Source organism: Balaenoptera ricei, chromosome 6 (assembly GCF_028023285.1).
Source record: "Balaenoptera ricei isolate mBalRic1 chromosome 6, mBalRic1.hap2, whole genome shotgun sequence".
In the NCBI taxonomy this organism is placed as follows: domain Eukaryota; kingdom Metazoa; phylum Chordata; class Mammalia; order Artiodactyla; family Balaenopteridae; genus Balaenoptera; species Balaenoptera ricei.
This window is the reverse complement of record NC_082644.1, coordinates 3,099,070-3,117,847: the sequence shown is the minus strand read 5'-3', so window position 1 is coordinate 3,117,847 and position 18,778 is coordinate 3,099,070. Positions and strand designations below refer to the sequence as shown.

Genomic DNA, 18,778 nt, shown 5'->3' with positions numbered 1-18,778 from the left:
CCGGGGCCTGGGTGGTGTGTGAGGAGAGGGCAGGGGGCGCAGGTTTTAGGTCTACTTGAAGATCCCATTGATAGGATTTGATGATGAAACCAAAGTAAGGGGCGGAGGGGAGGTGTAAAATGACCCGCACACAGCAAAGACAGGACATCACCCACAACTGTGCACCGCAGAAACAGGGACGTACCTCACACACAGTGTTGGAGGAAAGAGCCCGAAGACAAGCGGACACAGAAGGCACCTCCCGGCAGCTCCCACCTCCTCCCGTCTCTGAAGCTGCTGGGTGCCCGGCACCGCCTATCTGGAGGCATCTTACAACCCTAAGGTCATCTGCCTTCCAAAATCACGCCCAAGAGAACCCACGTGGAAAATCAAAGCCCAAGGTTTGAACAGTAAGAGACAACGGACCCGTGAAGAGATTTCTGTGGAACTCCTTGGAGGTTCCAGGAACCTCTCGGAACAGGACACAAATGGAACATCCTTTCTGAGCATTATATTCAATGCAGCATAATCTGAACATTCTGACTACGGATTGAGGGAAGTGAAAACCAGACTGCATACATTCTTCTCTAAAGATGGAAATGCTCGGTGTGAAAATAAGATGAAAGACCCTCGGTGCCACGCAAACCGTGAGAAATATTACTTTAAATTTGCTGCTTGTTTTATGCCCTTTGTATCACACATTTTTTAGCTGCTGGTATTGAAATCAAGATAGATTTTTCTGGCCCCAAAGCAGAAAGCTTCTCCTAGTCGGGAAAACAAATGCCAGCCTTTTGGATTGTCTGAAAGCTAGAATTAGTTTGAATAAGGAGCCTAAGTCTTTCAGCTGAGGAAGCGTCTTTGAATGTGGGAGGTCGTCTGAGGACAGGATCTGAGAATTTCCTCTAAAAGTGTCTGGCAAGAAGCGGGGAGAAAACCAACAGGAAACAAAATATGGCCCAGGGAGCTGGTGTGCACTGTGGTGGCTAAATTTGGTGATTCCCTTTGTCGATGAGAAATCAAATAATAATCAAGCTAAGAAGAAAGAAAAGAGAATTTTATTCGAGCCAAACTGAGGATTATAACCTGGGAAACAGATTCTCAGAAGCTCTGAGAACTGCTCCATTGATCGGGAATTAAAGATGCAGTTTTATACATTTTTGAGACAAAGAAACTGTGTATCATATTGACAGGTTAGCATTGTATCCATAGTTCAATCAACAAAGTTTCTTTTTTCTTTTTTTTCAATTATGCATGTACAGACAAGCCTTTGGTCAATGCGGCCCCTTGTACCCTTGTATGAGATGAAAAAGAAACATATTAATCATAGAGTTATGATATTACAATGCTGGCCTCTGAAGAAAGGGGCCAACTTTTTCTCACAGGTTGATTTCGTCCTCCTGCTCTGAGGAGGTCTGGTTAATGTATAATGCAGATGCACATCGCACACTGGGAAAAGCCTGCCCAAAGGGCACATGTCATTCGTCTTCTTTTTTCTTCTTTCTGTCTTAGTTTGATTGTCCTGCCACAGAATATCGATGATTTTCCTCATCACCTTCGAAGGTAAATGAGAGGATAGTGTTTAAGCAGAGTTGTTTTGTTTGTTCTGACAGGTCCCACGCTGAGTCATGAACTTTCTCACCTCAGTCCCACGAAGGGGAAAAACGATCTTTGTTAGGGCAGGAGAGACATGTTCCTCTATCTGCCTTAGATGCGGTATTACACTGACCATTTTCAGATTTTGATGCATTTGTTTCATTCTTCAACATTTACTCCCAGGGAAAAGAGAAAAGCAAGACTGTAAATCCTCGAAGAGAAGACCGGAAGATGTCACAAGTCGGAGAGAGAAAACCATACCATGACCCCATTTTACTACAGAGCATATGCCACCACAGGCTTGAAACTGCACTTGCTGGCAATGAGAAGCCCGCGCACCGCAACGAAGAGTAGCCCCCGCTCGCCGCAACTAGAGAAAGCCCGCGTGCAGCAACGAAGACCCAGCGCAGCCAAAAATAAATAAAAAATTTTATAAATAAATAAATAAAACCAAAAAATGAAGAGTACACTACCCAAAGGTATGCAGACATCAGTGAAAGCACCGGGACACAGAGCTGTTCACATTTCTCCTTCTTCAGCAGTTTCACAATGGTAAGAATAGAAGATCTGTAGAAAGCATGTCCTTAGTTAACAGCCATGCATTGAACACCTCTTGTGCACTCCTGTGGTTTAGAGTTCGGGAAAGAAAAGAGTCTGACCCTTAGGAGTTTAACATCTGGTGCAGAGAATCTCAACCCTATCAAACCCGACACTCCTTCTTAAAACAAATATTTTGTGATGCCACCATCACGATTCTGATATAAAATCCATAAGTAGTTTACCTACAAATTCAGAAAACCATTATAATGCCCTAATTGTAAATAATAATAAATTGTAATATAAATTATAAAATATAATATGTATTTTAGTTATAAAATATAAACAAAAAGAAAGTTGTAATTTTCTTAATGTAGTTCAGTGTGTAGCTACTACAGAAATAATCAGTTGCTATGCCTTAAAATAGCACCTGCCAATCATTGTGATAATCAAAACTTCCAGAAATTTTCTAAAATGCTACCAAGAGCTGTTCTGCCTTCCCTAAAAATCACTAATCATTTAAGAGAAGAAAAAGAAACTGTTCGCTACATATTTAAAAGGTGGTATTTACTTCTGATATTTCAAGAATCATGCTTGAGCTTATGTATTTTTATTCTAATTAGAACAAGACTAGACAAGAACAGCATTTTCAAGTAACACCCTGTTAAGGGCTCAGTGTGTCCCCACAAAATCCGTATGTTGATGCCTTAACTGCTCTACCTCAGAATGTGAATGTATTTGGAGACGGTGCCTTTAAAGAGGTAATTAAGTTAAAGTGAGGTCATATTACAACTAGTGTCCTTACAAGAAGAAGATTAGGACACAGAAAACACGGCAGAAGGACAACCATGTGCAGACACAGTGAGAAGGCAGCCGTGTGCAAGCCAAGGAGAGAGGCTTCAAAAGGAACTAAACTGCTGGCAGCTTGATCTTGGACTTCAGCCTCCAGAATTGGAGACAATACATTTCTGTCATTTAAGCCACTCAGTCTGTGGTGTTTTGTTATGGCAGCCCTAGCAAACAAATCCACACCCCTAGGTGGGACTTGGGAGGGTACAGCAGCCCTGGGTGCCCTGCCCAGAACTGGTACAAGGAAGCAGGAAGAAGAAGAGGATGGAGAAGGAGCGCTTGAGCAGAAGGGCTGAATAGCTTTTGTGTTGAAAGAACTGCATTGCCTGCTGGCTTAATTTAGCACTGTGTGCAACATTTGGAAAAAGAGAGGCACGATCCTCATAGAGAAGTCTGTTAACAATCATATCTCTGTCAACGCAGTAAAAGAGAGCAGTTGTGCGCAAAAACCCAATTCTCAATTGCATTCTCAAAATGTGGTGTATGCAAAAATGCATAAGGGCAATTGTGCAAGTAAGTGTCCCGTATGTGCATGGGTAGCAAAAGTTTGCTTCAACAAAATGGGGACAGAATTACTCTTACTGAATAAATTAATGAGGATCCATCTGTAAAGACCTGTTTTTCATTTCTGCGTTCTGTTCTACCACATGTTCATTTCCACGTGCATGTCTGATGTTACTCAGACCCACTGGATTGCCACTGCATCCTGGGTCTGTTCACCATCGCTGCCGAGTCACAACAGAGCTGAGTTTACAAATGAAAAGAATTTTTTTCTTACAGTCAGCTTTCCTATGAACCCTCACTCCTTGTTTCCGTATTACTGACACGGCAGCAATGTCTTCCCTAATATGTAAAAAGTCCACACCAGCCACCTTCCAAGGGAAGGTGTGGAGAAGTAAGGAGAGCGGAGCGGATGGGACGCGTCTCTCCTTACAGGGGAAATAGCACACAAACGGGAAGAGCGTGGATGCCACATGAGCTGTACGGAGGAAATGTCTTCTCCCTGGCGCTGATTTGTTTATATTTAGTAAGGCTTTATTATGTTGTGGACTTTGCTAAATACTGCAGAAATACCAAAGAAGTGTAAAAGGACTCTTGTCCGCAAGAAATGATCGTCTACCTGGAGAGACAGCACGAGCGTATGAAGCAGTCATCTAGAGGGCGGTCAGGGGCTGAAGTCTGAGACGCTGAGCAGGACCTGCCCTGCCTGGGGCCCCCGAGGTCAGTCCTCAAGCCCGAGCCAGCTCCTTCTGTCAGTAAGAACACAGGGCAGGAGCACACCCAGGTCCCTTCGTACCTACAGAGCACTGAGGTGACACCTGTCAGAGTCAGTTACATCATCAGCCAGCACAGAACATCGCTATTGCTCCGGTATTATCTCGGCTTTGTTAACGGTATTTGTGTCTGTGTGTTTTATTAATTGTCTTTTATTAAAGAGTAATATTGTGTGTGGAGGGCAGTGGGGAGATTGAGGCAGCTTCCACGGGAAAGACCCCCCCCAAGCCGTGAGTAGAGGCAATGGGTAAATAGCTTCCCAGCCTGGTTTCCGGTTCCCATAGACACGACCAAAACTATGTTTAAAACGCAAATGTTTAAGAGAAAACTGCATAGTTTAGGAAGGAGGGAAAGCTAAGAAAGCAAGAAAAGAAGAGTCTCCAAGAGTCGATCGATTTCATGAGATCTCTTTTACTGGGGTAACTGGAGTCTCCCAAGGTCTTGCCAGCCTTTCATCTGGATGGGCCATACAAGTTACAGCTCAGGGTAAACGGCTCCCAGCCTGCTCTTATAAGCCACCTTGGCCCCCTGGAAAGCCCCTGAAGCGTCTCTGAGGTGCTGGTGTGGCTCTGCGGGTAGAGCAGCCCTTCGTTCACGCTCCACGGCGCTCGCCGGCAGCATCGGGGCTGGGCCCTCGTGGAATCTGCACCGTCTCCCAAGGAGGGAACCCTGGGGCCTTTACAGCCTGGGGTCTTCACTGCACCACAGTAAGTCGCGTTGCTCCAGGTAGCAGGCAGACAGATCCTTTTCCCTCTCTGGGTCACACTTTTTCGGCTGAGGATAAACACAGTGCTGCCGTGTCCCGGGGTCGCGCAGTCCTCTCTCTGCCAGCTCGACAGGCGTCCAGCACGCAGGGCTGGAGAGACACAGCCACGTTAACAGCTGGCACTTACAGAGCACGTGATCCATGCCACGCACTGCTCGAAGTGGGCTACACAGATCAACTTAAAACCCCCCTGAGAGGCATGCAACTGCCAACACCCCCAGTTGTAAAAGGAGATGGAGCGGCTTGTCCAAGATTGTCACCAGCCCCTAGGCAGTGGAGCTGGGAGACCTGACCCCAGGCAGGTCCTCTGGCCGCAGAATCTGCGCTCTGATCCATCAGGCTTCCCTCATCCTTGCATCCTTCCCTGAGGCTCCGCGGACACCACTCTCCTCCAGACAAATCCCCGATGAGAATACGTTTCCTGGGAGTTAGCTCAAGCTGGGGCCCCTGCTCCACTAGCATCCTGCAAAGTTTATTTTTCCCATCACAGTTTAAAAGCAGGTCTCCCATGCTCGCTTCAGCAGCACTTATACTAAAATGGAAATGATACAGAGAAGATTAGCATGGCCCCTGCGCAAAGATGACGCACAAATTTATGAAGCGTGGCATATTTTTGTTCCGATGTTTTCTTAGGTCAGTCTCCCAAGACAATAGAAATAAAAACAAAAAATAAACAAATGGGACCTAATCAAACTTACAAGATTTTGCACAGCAAAGGAAACCATAAAAAAAAAAAAAAATGAAAAGACAACCTACGGAATGGGAGAAAGTATTTGCAAATGATGCGACCAACAAGGGCTTAATCTCCAAAATATACAAACAGTTCATACAACTCAACAGCAGAAAAACAAACAGCCCTATCCAAAAATGGGCAGAAGACCTTCACAGACATTTCTCCAAAGAAAACATACAGATGGCCAGTAGGCACATGAAAAGATGCTCAACAACACTAATTATTAGAGAAATTCAAATCAAAACTACAATGAGGTACCACTTCACACCAGTCAGAATGGTCATCATTAGAAAGTCTACAAATAACAAAATGCTTGAGGGGGTCTAGAGAAAAGGGAACCCTCCTACACTGTTGGTGGGAATGTAAGTTGGTGCAGCCACTATGGAGAACAGTATGGAGGTTCCTTAAAAAACTGAAAATAGAACTCCCATATGAGCCAGCAATCCCACTCCTGAGCATATACCAGGGGAAAACTATAACTCAAAAAGAACATCACCCCTATGTTCATAGCTGCACTATTTACAATAGTGAAGACACGGAAGCAATGTAAGTGTCCATCAACAGATGAGTGGATAAAGAAGATGCGATATATATATAGAGATATAGATATATACACACATACAATGGAATATTACTCAGCCATAAAAAAGAATGAAATAATGCCATTTGCAACACCATGGATGAAACCAGAGGTTATCATACTAAGTGAAGTAAGTCAGAAAGAGAAAGACAAATATCATATATCATTTATATGTGGAATCTAAAATATGGCACAAATGAATCTATCTACAAAACAGAAACAGACTCACAGGCATAGAGAACAGACTTGTGGTTACCAAGAGGGAGAGGGGGAGGGGGAGGGAGAGGGATGGACTGGGAGTTTGGGGTTAGTAGATGCAAACTATTACATTTAGAATGGATAAACCACAAGGTCCTACTGTAGAACACAGGGAACTATAGTCAATATCCTATGATAAACCGTAATGGAAACAGGGAACTATAGTCAATATCCTATGATAAACCATAATGGAGAATATGAAAAACAGAATGTATATATGTGTATAACTGAGTCACTTTGCTGTACAGCAGAGATAGGCACAGCATTGTAAATCAACTATACTGCAATTAAAAAAAGAGAGGGACTTCCCTGGTGGTGCAGTGGTTAAGAATCCGCCTGTCAATGCAGGGGACACAGGTTCGAGCCCTGGTCCGGGAAGATCCCACATGCCGCAGAGCAACTAAGCCCGTGCACCACAGCTACTGAGCCCGCATTCTAGAGCCCACGAACCACAACTACTGAGCCCGTGTGCCACAACAAGAGAAGCCACCACAATGAGAAGCCCGCGCACCACAACCAAGAGTAGCCCCGGCTCGCCGCAACTAGAGAAAGCCCAGGCGCAGCAACGAAGACCCAACACGGCCAAAAAAAAAGAATCCGCCTGCCAATGCAGAGGACAGTTTCGAGCCCTGGTCCGGGAAGATCCCACATGCCGCGGAGCAACTAAGCCCATGCTTCACAACTACTGAAGCCCGCACACCTAGAGCCCACGAGCCACAACAAGAGAAGCACCACTTGCCACAGCTAGAGAAAACCTGCGCACAGCAACCAAGACCCGACACAGCCAAAAATGAATAAATAAATAACTAAATAAATTTTTATAAAGAGAGAGAGAGAGAAAAAAGAAAACAGGTCTCTCAAGCCCCAGTGCCGTGCCTTCAGCCATTAGCTCCCACTAATAGCTTGAGCTTGATTTATATGTTGTATTTCCAGCTGTTCTCTTAGCAGTGATAAATTACCACTGAAGGACAGGAGAGTCTGGAAAGGGGGACACTACCCAGAAGTTACAAATTCAGGGCTCTAAAGTGGGAAGTGGTGGGTGACAGTGGGGACTGGAGAGGCAATGACAAGGCAGAGATGAGAAGGAAGCTCAGGACTTCCCTGGCGGTCCAGTGGTTAGGCCTCCGCACTTTCACTGCAGAGGGCCTGGGTTCAATCCCTGTTCGGGGAACTAAGATCCACAGGCCAAGTGGTACAGCCAAAAATAAAGAAAAGGAAGCTGGACAAATAACAAATGTTAATGAGGATATGAAGGAAAGGGAACCCTCCTGCACTGTTGGGGGGGAATGTAAGTTGGTGCAGCCACTGTGGAGAACAGTATGGAGGTTTCTCAAAAAACTAAAATAGAATGATGACCCGGCAATTCATTCCTGGGGATATATCCGAAAAAGACAAAAACACTAATCCAAAAAGATACATGCACCCCAATGTTCATAGCAGCAGAATTTACAATAGCCAAGACATGGAAGCAACCTAAATGTCTATTGACAGATGAATGGATAAAGAAGATGTGGTACATATATACAATGGAATATTACTCAGCCATGAAAAAGAATGAAATTTTGCCCTTTTGCAGCAACATGGATGGACTTGGAAGGCATTATGCTAAGTGAAATTAGTCAGACGGAGAAAGACAAACATTGTATATCATTTATATGTGGAATCTAAAAAAATTCAACAAACTAGTGAATATAACAAAAAGACGTACTCACAGATCTTGAGAACAAACTAGTGGTTACCACTGGGAAGAGAGAAGCGGGGAGGGGCAACACAGGCGTACGGGAGTAAGAAGTGCTAACTATTTGGTATAAAATAAGCTACAAGGACATAATTGTACAGCCCAGGGACTATAGCCAATATTTTATAATAACTATAAATGGAGTATAACCTTTAAAAATTGTGAATCACTATATTGTACACTTGTAACATTCAATATAATATTGTACATCAACTATACTTCAATTAAAAAAAAAAAAAGAAATGGAAGCTGGAGAGATGACAAAGCAACCATCCTCAACTTAGTTTCTACCTCTGGCCGCTGAACTAGTGTTTGCTATGATGCTACAGCGAAACCTGGGTTCTGTAATTATTACCCAAATCCGCAGGCATTAAAGGAAAACAGTCTACCTAGTTCCTATCTCTGCCAGCCCTCAAAATGTACCTTTTCCTCTCCAAGCCAATATCAACGGCACCTAATTGAGAGTTCACAGTTTCACGTGGAATAATATGTGAGCGCTGGGTCTCAAATGGATATCAGGTGCAGCTAACACGCATAATAAAATCTCAAGGGCTTGCCAACTAGAGGTGTAACCTATAAACAAACTGGTTCTAATAGCAATTCATTCTGTGACAGACACTGCATGATGAAATCATCCCACAGAATAAAAGAGCTTCTGTTTGCACAGAATACTATGGCAACTGGCAATTGCATCCCAACAGAAACATTAGAATAAAAGCAATCCAACAGAGATTTGGAAGAATCAGAACTTCCCTGAGAGCCTGGTCAGTTGGAGGGTTTGCTCCTGGCTTGACCTGTGAGGCCCAAGAAGCAAAAGCTGGGCAGTGACTTGGGGAGGGAGCTCACGGGAGATGGCAGGAAGCTGTCACCTGGGGGAGAGAGAAGTAAAAGCCCAGGGTCTGGGACACCACCACATCCTCTGCAGCAGTCAAGGCAGCTGGAGAGATGGAGGTGGCGGCCGTGGGACTGTGGGCAAGGGGCAGGCCATCCCTCTCATTCCCCGCCCTGCAGACACTTCTATCTCTCGCTGCTATTCCACTGGCCAAGGCCACACGGAGTCAGCTCGTGAACCTGGTACCTTGCAGCAGGCCTCCTGCTGTGAAATCCCACCTGACCATTCACATCCACTCTCTGGGCAGGCTCTTCCTCTTGCATTTGGACAAAAACTCTTACAGTCACCCTCAGATATCAAAAAGCCTCCAGCAATGTTAAGTCATTAAAAATTTGTATCGATTCAGTGACGACTATATCCAGTCTGGTGCAATAAGTTAAAATTTCAATCTTCGGAGTTAACGTCTTCTCTCTCAGCTAAGGCCTAACACGGCCAAGTGGACCTGGGGCTTCTCTCTCCTTGGCCTCTCATTCCCACACCTGGGCACCCACTCGCTCAGGTGCCTCTGGGTCCCCAGGAGCTGAATCCCAGGCCAAATTCTCCAGATATGTGAGTAATGGATTGAGATCATTACTGGTTTCTGACCACCTACACCTTTGATTGACTTGACCAATTCACTAAAATATCCATTTGACTTTTTGATTTAATAAAAATTTACAGGATAACACTGTGCTAGGTACTGCATAAGACACACTCCCTGCCATCCAGAAACTTTGCCTCTAGTTCTGATGAGAAAACATGTACACAAATAACTAGACCACAAGGCTGTGTAGACTATGGCCCTATTGGTCATGAGCACAGTAAGTGCTACGAGAAATTAGCAAAGGAAACTATCCTTTCCAACATGGCTCATTGGAGAAGACTTTATGAGGAAGTGGGATGTGAATTTGAGACATGAATGCTGTGTAATAATAAAAGCTCAATATGGTGTTTTACATGGATATTACTCCTTAATCCCTTCAACAGTCTTGTGAAGGGGGTACTATTATTATCTGTAGTTACTGCTGAGAAAATTAAAGCCTGGTGATATCAAGTAATTTGTCTAAGTTCTCATAGCTGGGAAGTGAAGGATCAGGGATTCGAACCAACATTGTCCATTTCTGAACCCTGGAGAGAACTTTCCAAAATGGGAGGTGGAAGTGGAATAACAGACAAAGGAACGAAGTGAGGAAAGGAGAAAGATGGCCCAGGTGTGGCTAATCTGATACTTGACCAAAGGAGTCGTCTCAGCAGGAGCGTGGAAGATGGCCTTGGGATTAGGGCGGTGGACTCCACCATCTCCACTCTAAGAAGAGCAGCCTTTAAGAACTCTAGGGCTTCCCTGGCGGCGCAGTGGTTAAGAATCCGCCTGCCAACGCAGGGAACACAGGTTCGAGCCCTGGTCCAGGAAGATCCCACATGCCGCGGAGCAACTAAGCCCGTGCACCACAACTACTGAACCTGCAAGCCACAACTACTGAAGCCCGCGTGCCTAGAGACCGTGCTCTGCAACAAGAGAAGCCACCTCAATGAGAAGCCCGCGCACCGCAACAAAGAGTAGCCCCCGCTCGCCGCAACTAGAGAAAGCCCACGCGCAGCAACGAAGACACAACACAGCCAAAAATAAGTATAAATAAAATTTTTTTAAATTGTATTAAAAAAAAAAACTGTAACCAAAGAGCGTGTCTGGAAGATATGTGTCCCATTTGCGAGCTCCCAGCTCCCCTGGTGCTGGCCACATGACAAGTTTTTCCTGAGCTGCTGCCTGGGTTTACTTCTTTATTTCCTGTGGCAGCAGGATTTGATCTGCCAGCCCTGTACAGGAGGGTCTCTATCTGCACAGTCCTGTGTTCATGCACCTGGGCAGCTCATGCTGCTTCCTCTCCTTTTCCTCAACCCAGATAAAGAAAAATGCCAATCAGAAGTGTCCAGTAGGCAAAGGAAGGAGACACAGGACTGGAGTGACCTCAGCTGGGGGCGGGATTTCACAGTGTTGGGTGCTGCAGAGAGGTAGTCAGCAGGAGCAGGGGCTGTGTACATCATCAGAGGCATTTTTTATTTTATTTTATTGTTTTTATTGACGTATAGTTGATTTACCTTTATATATTCTGGTTACGAGATCTTTTAACACTTTGTGCTTTGCAAACGTTCAAACCTCAGTCCATGGTTTAGCTTTTCGTTCTCTTAATAATGTCTTCCACAGAATGAAAGTTTTAAATTTTGATAAGTTTCAATTTACTAATTTTTATACTATGAATTATGCTTTTGGTGTTATATTGAAAAACTCTTTGCCAGTCCCAAGGCAACAAAAAGTTTTCTCCTTGGTTTTCTTTGAGAAGGTTGATAACCTACCTTTGATATTTAGGTTGATGATCCATTTTGCTTTAACTTTTGCATAGAGTGTGAGGAATGTGTGGAGGGTTTTGTTCTGTCTTGTTTTTGTTTTGCTTTTTGCACACGGATAGCCAACTGTTCCAGAAGCATTTGCTGATAAAAGTATTCATTTTTCATTGAGTTGCCTTGGCACCCTTGTCAAAAATCAGTTGTCTACTGAGATTTTAGAGTTAATGTATTGCCATAGTGTGACCAAAGCTATATTGACTAATACAATGATTATTAAATCTCACATCAGTGAGAAAGAAGAAACTAGGTAAGGAAAAGAAAGTGTTGCAAAATTTAGAGTAAAATGGAGTTAGCCTTCCTTCATATAATACAAAAATAAATTCCTGATGAAATTGTTAAAAAAAAAAAAAAAAAAAAAAGAAGTGTCCAGTAGGGCAGGCTGCTTTGGTTTAATCTTCCGTTGTGTTTAGAGGGTAGGATTTGGGGGCGGGGGAGACATGAGCGATACAGGGAAGAATAGACTCAGACTAGGGAATTCAACAGCGGGATGACCTAGAGGGTGGATCCGTCAAAACTAAGAAAAATCAATTCATCTCCCCAAAGCCAGTCACGATTTTCAATGAGTTCTCAGGAAGTGTGACATAAACTGCCATTTAGCCACAAAATGCCTTTTTTATTTTTTAAAAAAGTATGTATTACCTATTGTTATGTTTGGTGATTTATAGAGTTATTTCATTGTGAAATGATGAGACTAGTGATTTTTCTTTCAGAATCAGCAGTTCACATGCTGCTCCTTCATCTCCTATGTGACCATCTCTCCCCTGGTCTGGGCTCATGTGCTTTAATCCACAAACACAGTCACATTTGTCACCAAGAGTTTGCATTTACTAGACTCCCTAGCTACTACTTTTTTCTCCAAATTAAAAAGAGACAAATAAAGTGGTAAGTGCAACCCTTGACAGCTACAGGAGATTGAGCTAGAACTTCAAAACTGGGGGTGTCCCGGTTACTGCTGGGTCTGGCCCTGTGTTGTATGCCTATAAGGGTTCCTGTCAATGAGGTCCAGGAGGAAATTACAAAAGCGTCAGGCAATACAATAATTTATACTTTCCATGTGGTTTTCCCCATTTCTCAGAATAGGTATGGTCTCAGGTTTGGGATTCTCTTTTCAGGCATGTTTTTTTGATATAGTAACGTTTGAAACCTTGCTTTTCATCTCCAAGAAGTGCAGCAAATGTGTATGAAATGCCTCTCTAGGAGTTGCAGAGTGGTGTGCTGATAACCTCTGTAGTAAAGAATTGCACTCAATTTTGTTCCTCCTGGAAGTCCCGATAATTTTCTTCTTGTAATAGCTATTGTCATCTTGTAGAACATGCTAGGAAGCACTGTTATACATGAAAATGAAGGCGTGGAGCATTTGGACCATCAGACTGGATTATAATAAAAGTCTTTTCATTGGACAGGAAGAAAAATAATGGATAGTGCATAAGAATAGGTGCTTTTTTCATGTGACACCTGTAAATTAACTGCATATCCTGAATATAAACTGTTGCTATGAATTTTAAGATGCCTGAGATGAAAATAAAATAAATAAACCAGAGCTTATCAATTCAAGTCTCGTTTTCGTGCTATTTCCCACAGAAATACACTCTAGGCTTCCAGAAAAATCTTTGGACTTTTCAAATGAACATTCTGAATGTAGCTGAGCTCCATGCCCTGGCTCCTTATTTCACCTGTTTAAATAGGTATGACCCACTGAAAACTGCAGAGATGCAGTTATGTGCCAGGAAAGTACAATTGCAGACATTTTTTTCCTGGAAACTGGGATGGAGCCCTCCAGTGGTTAATTTAATCAAGCAATGATTCCCTACGTAAGCAGAAAAGCATGCGAAGAAGCAGCTTCACTGCAGCTGTAGCCATGACAAGGTGCTTTGAGTCTAAGAGACCTAGGAATAAACAGCCCTGTGACAAATACACATTTCCCTGGGAAGAGGAAATAAAGCCTGAGGACAGAAGGAACAGAGTTTACCTCCTTACTTTGTGGGTGGCCTCTGAAGCCATTCTCATCAATTTCATGGCGGTGATTTACCAAAGGGAAAAGCCCGGAATTCGGTGCCACGTCAACAGTGGGAGAATATTTGTGCCTAAAAAAAGGAAAACCACCTATTTCCATGACTCAAACGTCCCAAATGTTAAACGAAAAAGAATTTTCCACTTATCCGGAAATAATTTATCTGGCAGGTGCTATAGGTTGAATGATTGTGTCCCCCCGCAAATTCATATGCTAAAAATCTAACGCCCATTGTGATGGTGTGAGGAGGGGGAGCCTTTGGGAGGGGATGAGGTCATGAGGGCAGAGCCCTTATGAGGGAATTAGTGCCCTTACGAAAGCGACCCCACAGAGCTCCCTCGTCCCTACTGCCTATGCGGGTACAGGTACAGTGAAAAGACAGCCGTCAGCTAGGAGGAAGGTCCTCAGCAGACACGGAATCTACCAGCGCCATGATCTCGGACTCACAGCCTCCAGAACTACAGGAATAAATCTCTGTTGTGTATAAGCCACCAGTTCGTGGGCTTTTGTTATAGCAGCCCTAACGGACTAAGGCAGACGTTGGTACCGAGAGTAGGATGCCGCTGTAACAAATGCATAAAAATGTGGAAGACGCTTTGGAATGGGGTAATGGTGAGAGGCTGGAAGGGCTTTGAGGTTCCTGCTGGAAGAAGCCCAGTTGCCACGAGCAGACCACGAAGGGCGATTCTGGTCAGAGACCAGAAAGAAAAGAATAGACTTCTAGAGAAGGCCTCAGTGTTTTCGAGAATACCTAAGGAATCCTGAACAGAGTCTTGGTGGGAATATGGACAACGAAGCCCATCCTGATGAGATCACAGATGGAAATGGCAAACAGCTGAGTGAGTGATGGAGGAGAGGCCAACCTTGTTACAAAGTAGCAACGAGCTTAGAGGAATTATGCTCACCTCCGAGGGTTTTGTGGAAGGTACGGCTTTCGAGGGGTGAAACTGGATATTTGGCTGAGAAAATTTCAAAGTGTCAGAGAAATTGCCCGATGCCTCTTGGCTGCTTATAATAAAATGCAAGAAGAGAGACATGACAAAGATGGAATTGTTAATCAATTCTTGTGAGAATCAGGCCTGCCCCTCCCATCACAGGCCCTGAGAGCAAGGGGCTGGGGACAACCGATTTCAAAGGAGGGGCTCTGCCCCACCCCCTGCACTCCATCGCCCCCCTGGTGGAGCAAAGCTGTGGGGACGTAGCTGCCTCCTCCCTGACTTCAAAGGATGCCCCCAAGAGCCTCAGGTCCAGGCAGAGAACCGCGGGGGGAGTGGGGCCCGTGTCGAGAGCCCCCGCCAGGGCCATGCCCAGCAGGACAGCAGAGGGAAGCCAGTGGACTCAGCTGTGGTGTGGTGAGTTCCCATGGAGACAGCCACATGCCTGGGCTCCCACCCAGCAAAGCCCCCGGGGCAGGCCCTCTAGAGCCCTCCAAAGGGGGGCTCCAGAATCCCCATCCCAGTGTGTCTGGAAGGCAGAACCTCCGCGAGGTGGGCCAGAGGCCAGAACACCGAGCCCAAGGTTATTCCTGAACCTTGAGGTGTGACCCACCCTTGCCCTGTTGGATTTTGGAGGTGCTGGGCACTGTGTCCTTCCTCTGTCTGTACTATGCCTGCCTCACCACTGTGTTTTGGAACCAGAGATTCACGGCTGGAGAGGAATTGGAGTCTCCCCCACATCTGCTTTCGATGGTGTTTAGAGGAGACTTTGGACTGAGACTTTTGAGTTGATGACATACCAGAAGGACATGAACTTGCGGGGGGGGGGGGGGCAAAGGCAAAACAAACCAAGACAGCGGGCCTCAGTTTATCCAAGATACAGCTCAAAACCAGAAAGTAATAACAGGAAAAAAATACTGTTCTGAACTTGACCTATTGGACGCCACTCCTCGTCAAGGAACAGAAAGGGCCCGCTGTCCTGCCTGCCGAGAAGAACCGGAGGGTCTGCTCACGCATCTGCGGCACAACGCAAAGACCACTTCCCACCTGACGTTTCATATCTCCCTATCTTGGCTCTTCCCAAGGATGCTTTCTCTTCTCTCTGGTCTCAGAGCTTCCGCGGACCACCCTGATAACCAATATGTTCCTGGTTCAATCCAGCCTGTGGACCCTCTTCCCCAAAACTGTCCTTGGGTGCGTGAGCTGCACGACCTCGAAATCTCACCTCCTTCCTAACGGAAGTGCTCCTGATATGTCTGTGTGGGGTGGACTGCCACCGGCTCTCAGTGGGATGGTACCCAGTGCCTAGGTCATTTGGGGGTCATCTGGATGTGCAGGAAATCACAGAAACCAGTTCTCAGTGTCTTACACGTGTGTGACCCCTAATATTTGTTAAATGATTGCCTGGTTGGATAGATGAATGGTTGAAAGTGTGGTTGTGTTAGACATCAATTTCATTCCTAATTTTTAGGTAATGCATTTTTCATGTTCATTGTGACATGTATATATGGCTTCTACAGTTAAAATGAAAGAAAAGGAGCACTTGGTGTTCCCTCTGTGTGATCATCTTTTATGTGGATACCTATGTTGGAGAGGATAAAGCTAGCTACTGTAACAGGTGACTGCCAACGTTTCCGTGAGTTAATGTAATAAACATTTATTTCTTGCTCATGAAGCAGTCCAGTCAATTCAGCTGTGCTTAGCTGTCAGTGGCTTTCCTCCCATGATGACTGAGGCATCCAGGTTCTTCTACCTTGCGGCTCTGCCATCCCCTGGGGCCACAGGGCCCTTTTCAGCCACCCAGCAGGGGAAGAGTAAGTGGAGAAGGCACACATGCTTCCTGAGAAAACCCGGCCTGGACGTGACACGCATCTCTTCTGCCCACAGTCCATCAGCAACACTGCGTCACTGGACACACGGGGATGCAGGAGGGACTGGGAAATAGTCCCTGGCTGGACCACTGCCTCCTTCCTAGTACAAACTCACGCTAAGGAAAGGTGAGAGGGCTTCTCTGGTGGCACAGTGGTTAAGAATCCGCCTGCCAACGCAGGGGATGTGAGTTCGAGCCCTGGTCCGGGAAGGTCCCACGTGCTGCGGAGCAGCTAAGCCTGTGTGCCACAACTGCTGAGCCCGTGTGCCACAGCTACTGAAGCCTGTGTGCCTAGAGCCCGTGCTCCGCAACAAGAGAAGCCACTGCAGTGAGAAGCCCGTGCACCGCAACCAAGAGTAGCCCCTGCTCGCCGCAACTAGAGAAAGCCCTCGCGCAGAAACGAAGACCCAACGCAGCCAAAAATAAATAAATAAATTTATGTTTTAAAAAAAGTGAGCACAAACTTTTGGTCAATAGCTACCATCTTTGCTGTTTAACTTCAAAAGAAATACAAAACAATTAGCAAAGATTATTATTTTTTTAAATTAATTTATTTATTTATGGCTGTGTTGGGTCTTCGTTTCTGTGCGAGGGCTTTCTCTAGTTGCAGCGAGTGGGGGCCACTCTTCATCGCGGTGCGCGGACCTCTCACTGTCACGGCCTCTCCTGTTGCGGAGCACAGGTTCCAGATGCGCAGGCTCAGCAATTGTGGCTCACGGACCCAGTCGCTCCGCGACATGTGGGATCTTCCCAGACCAGGGCTCGAACCCGTGTCCCCTGCATTGGCAGGCAGATTCTCAACCACTGCGCCACCAGGGAAGCCCGCAAAGATTATTTTTAACGAGAATGCCCAATGCTGTTTTGAAAAGAGCAGTCTCACATACTACTTCTAAATGACAAAACGTTTTTTGCTCTAATTTCAAACTGCTTTACTTAGAAAGCAATTTGCAACATGTGTCATGACTCTAAGTTTTTCACGTCTTGGGATCTAGCGATCCTTCTGAGGATCCACACTGAGGTAATATTCCAAAATGTAAGATGTTGCACATAGAGTTATGCATAGCAACAAAAAGTTAGGAAAAATAGTGAAAACTTATTACTAAGAGAAAAGTTCATTATCTTATTAAACATTTGTCCAATGGCATATTTATGTAGCCACTGAAATATTTATGAAGTATTAATGTTTTTTGTGAAGCTTTATTTTTTTAGAGCAAGTTATAAAATTTTAAGAGCAGTATTATCTCAATTATTTAAAAAAAGAAACAAGTAGGAAAATACTATACTAAATCTTAGCTGAGGCTGCTTCTAGGTGGTGGGATATGATAATTCCTGTATTTTTCCATACTATTCAGACTTTCTAAAATTAATGTATATTACAACTTTATATTTAGAAATTAAAAAATAAAATTGGAGGGTAAGGAGAATGACCTCATCCAAGACAGATATTACTCAGCAGAATTTGGTTGCATCCTTGCAGTAACTGCTCCCCAAGCTCCCATCTCCTGTTTCCTTGGCTGTTTTCCTCATTCTTGGTCTTGGCTACTGCTTTTGATGCCCACTCCCCCACCCCCCCGGTAACATCACCAGGTGAAGTCCTTGTTTCAACTGAGCTTGGTCCCCTAATCAAGTACTCATCAGTGCTGCCCTTTGCTGCTGTGTCATTTGTCATTTCCTGGTAATAACACTACTTGCTCAGAATTTTAGGTCTGATCAACTCTGTGATCTTCTAAGAATACAAATGATTAGAGCAGTTCTTTGAAAGAGGCTGATCTGGAGCAAGACATCTGGAAGACTGGAGTGTGATAAAGACAACGTGATGCTTCTACCTGTTTACGTGGATACAGGATTCTCCATGTCTCCAGGACTCTTCAGTCGCCTGTGAGCTCCTGGAACACACCACCTGCATCATCTTGGCTTTTCCAGTGCCTAACACAGTTCTGATCCGTAACTGGCACTTAATAAATGTTTCGAATGAGTGAATGACTAAACGGATGGAAGGAAGGGTAACTGTTTAATGGTGGTGATGGCTGTTTGCTAATGGAGATCAGCCAGTCAATTAATATTTATTGAGAACCCATGATGTGCCACTTTGTGCTTGGAGCTAGATTCCATGAAATTGTAGTAGAAAAAATGTGGATTGGTGCATCAGCTGGACCTGTAATCCAGTGTAAATGTGAAGGCTCAGGCATCTGTGAAGCCTTTTTAAGAGGCGTTTGGATCATCCTCCTGGTGCTAACTAAAGGATAAATGGTCCCAGGGCTACTGATCTGGATTAAGCATAGCTGGACAGAACAGGCAGAGTTTAGTCACTGTTTAGTTGGTAGTCTGCCAGCGTCCAGTGGTCACAGGGTCAGACCGGGCAGAGTTTAGTCACTGTTTA

General features: G+C 44.9%; 1 non-coding gene across 1 annotated transcript; it reads left to right on the top strand.

Annotated features, from left to right (window-relative positions):
* The first annotated feature begins 5,507 nt into the window (after positions 1–5,507).
* LOC132368326 (U6 spliceosomal RNA) lies at positions 5,508–5,614 on the top strand. Its single transcript, XR_009504063.1, has one exon. It is a non-coding gene; the product is annotated as a U6 spliceosomal RNA (small nuclear RNA).
* The last annotated feature ends 13,164 nt before the right edge of the window (positions 5,615–18,778 follow it).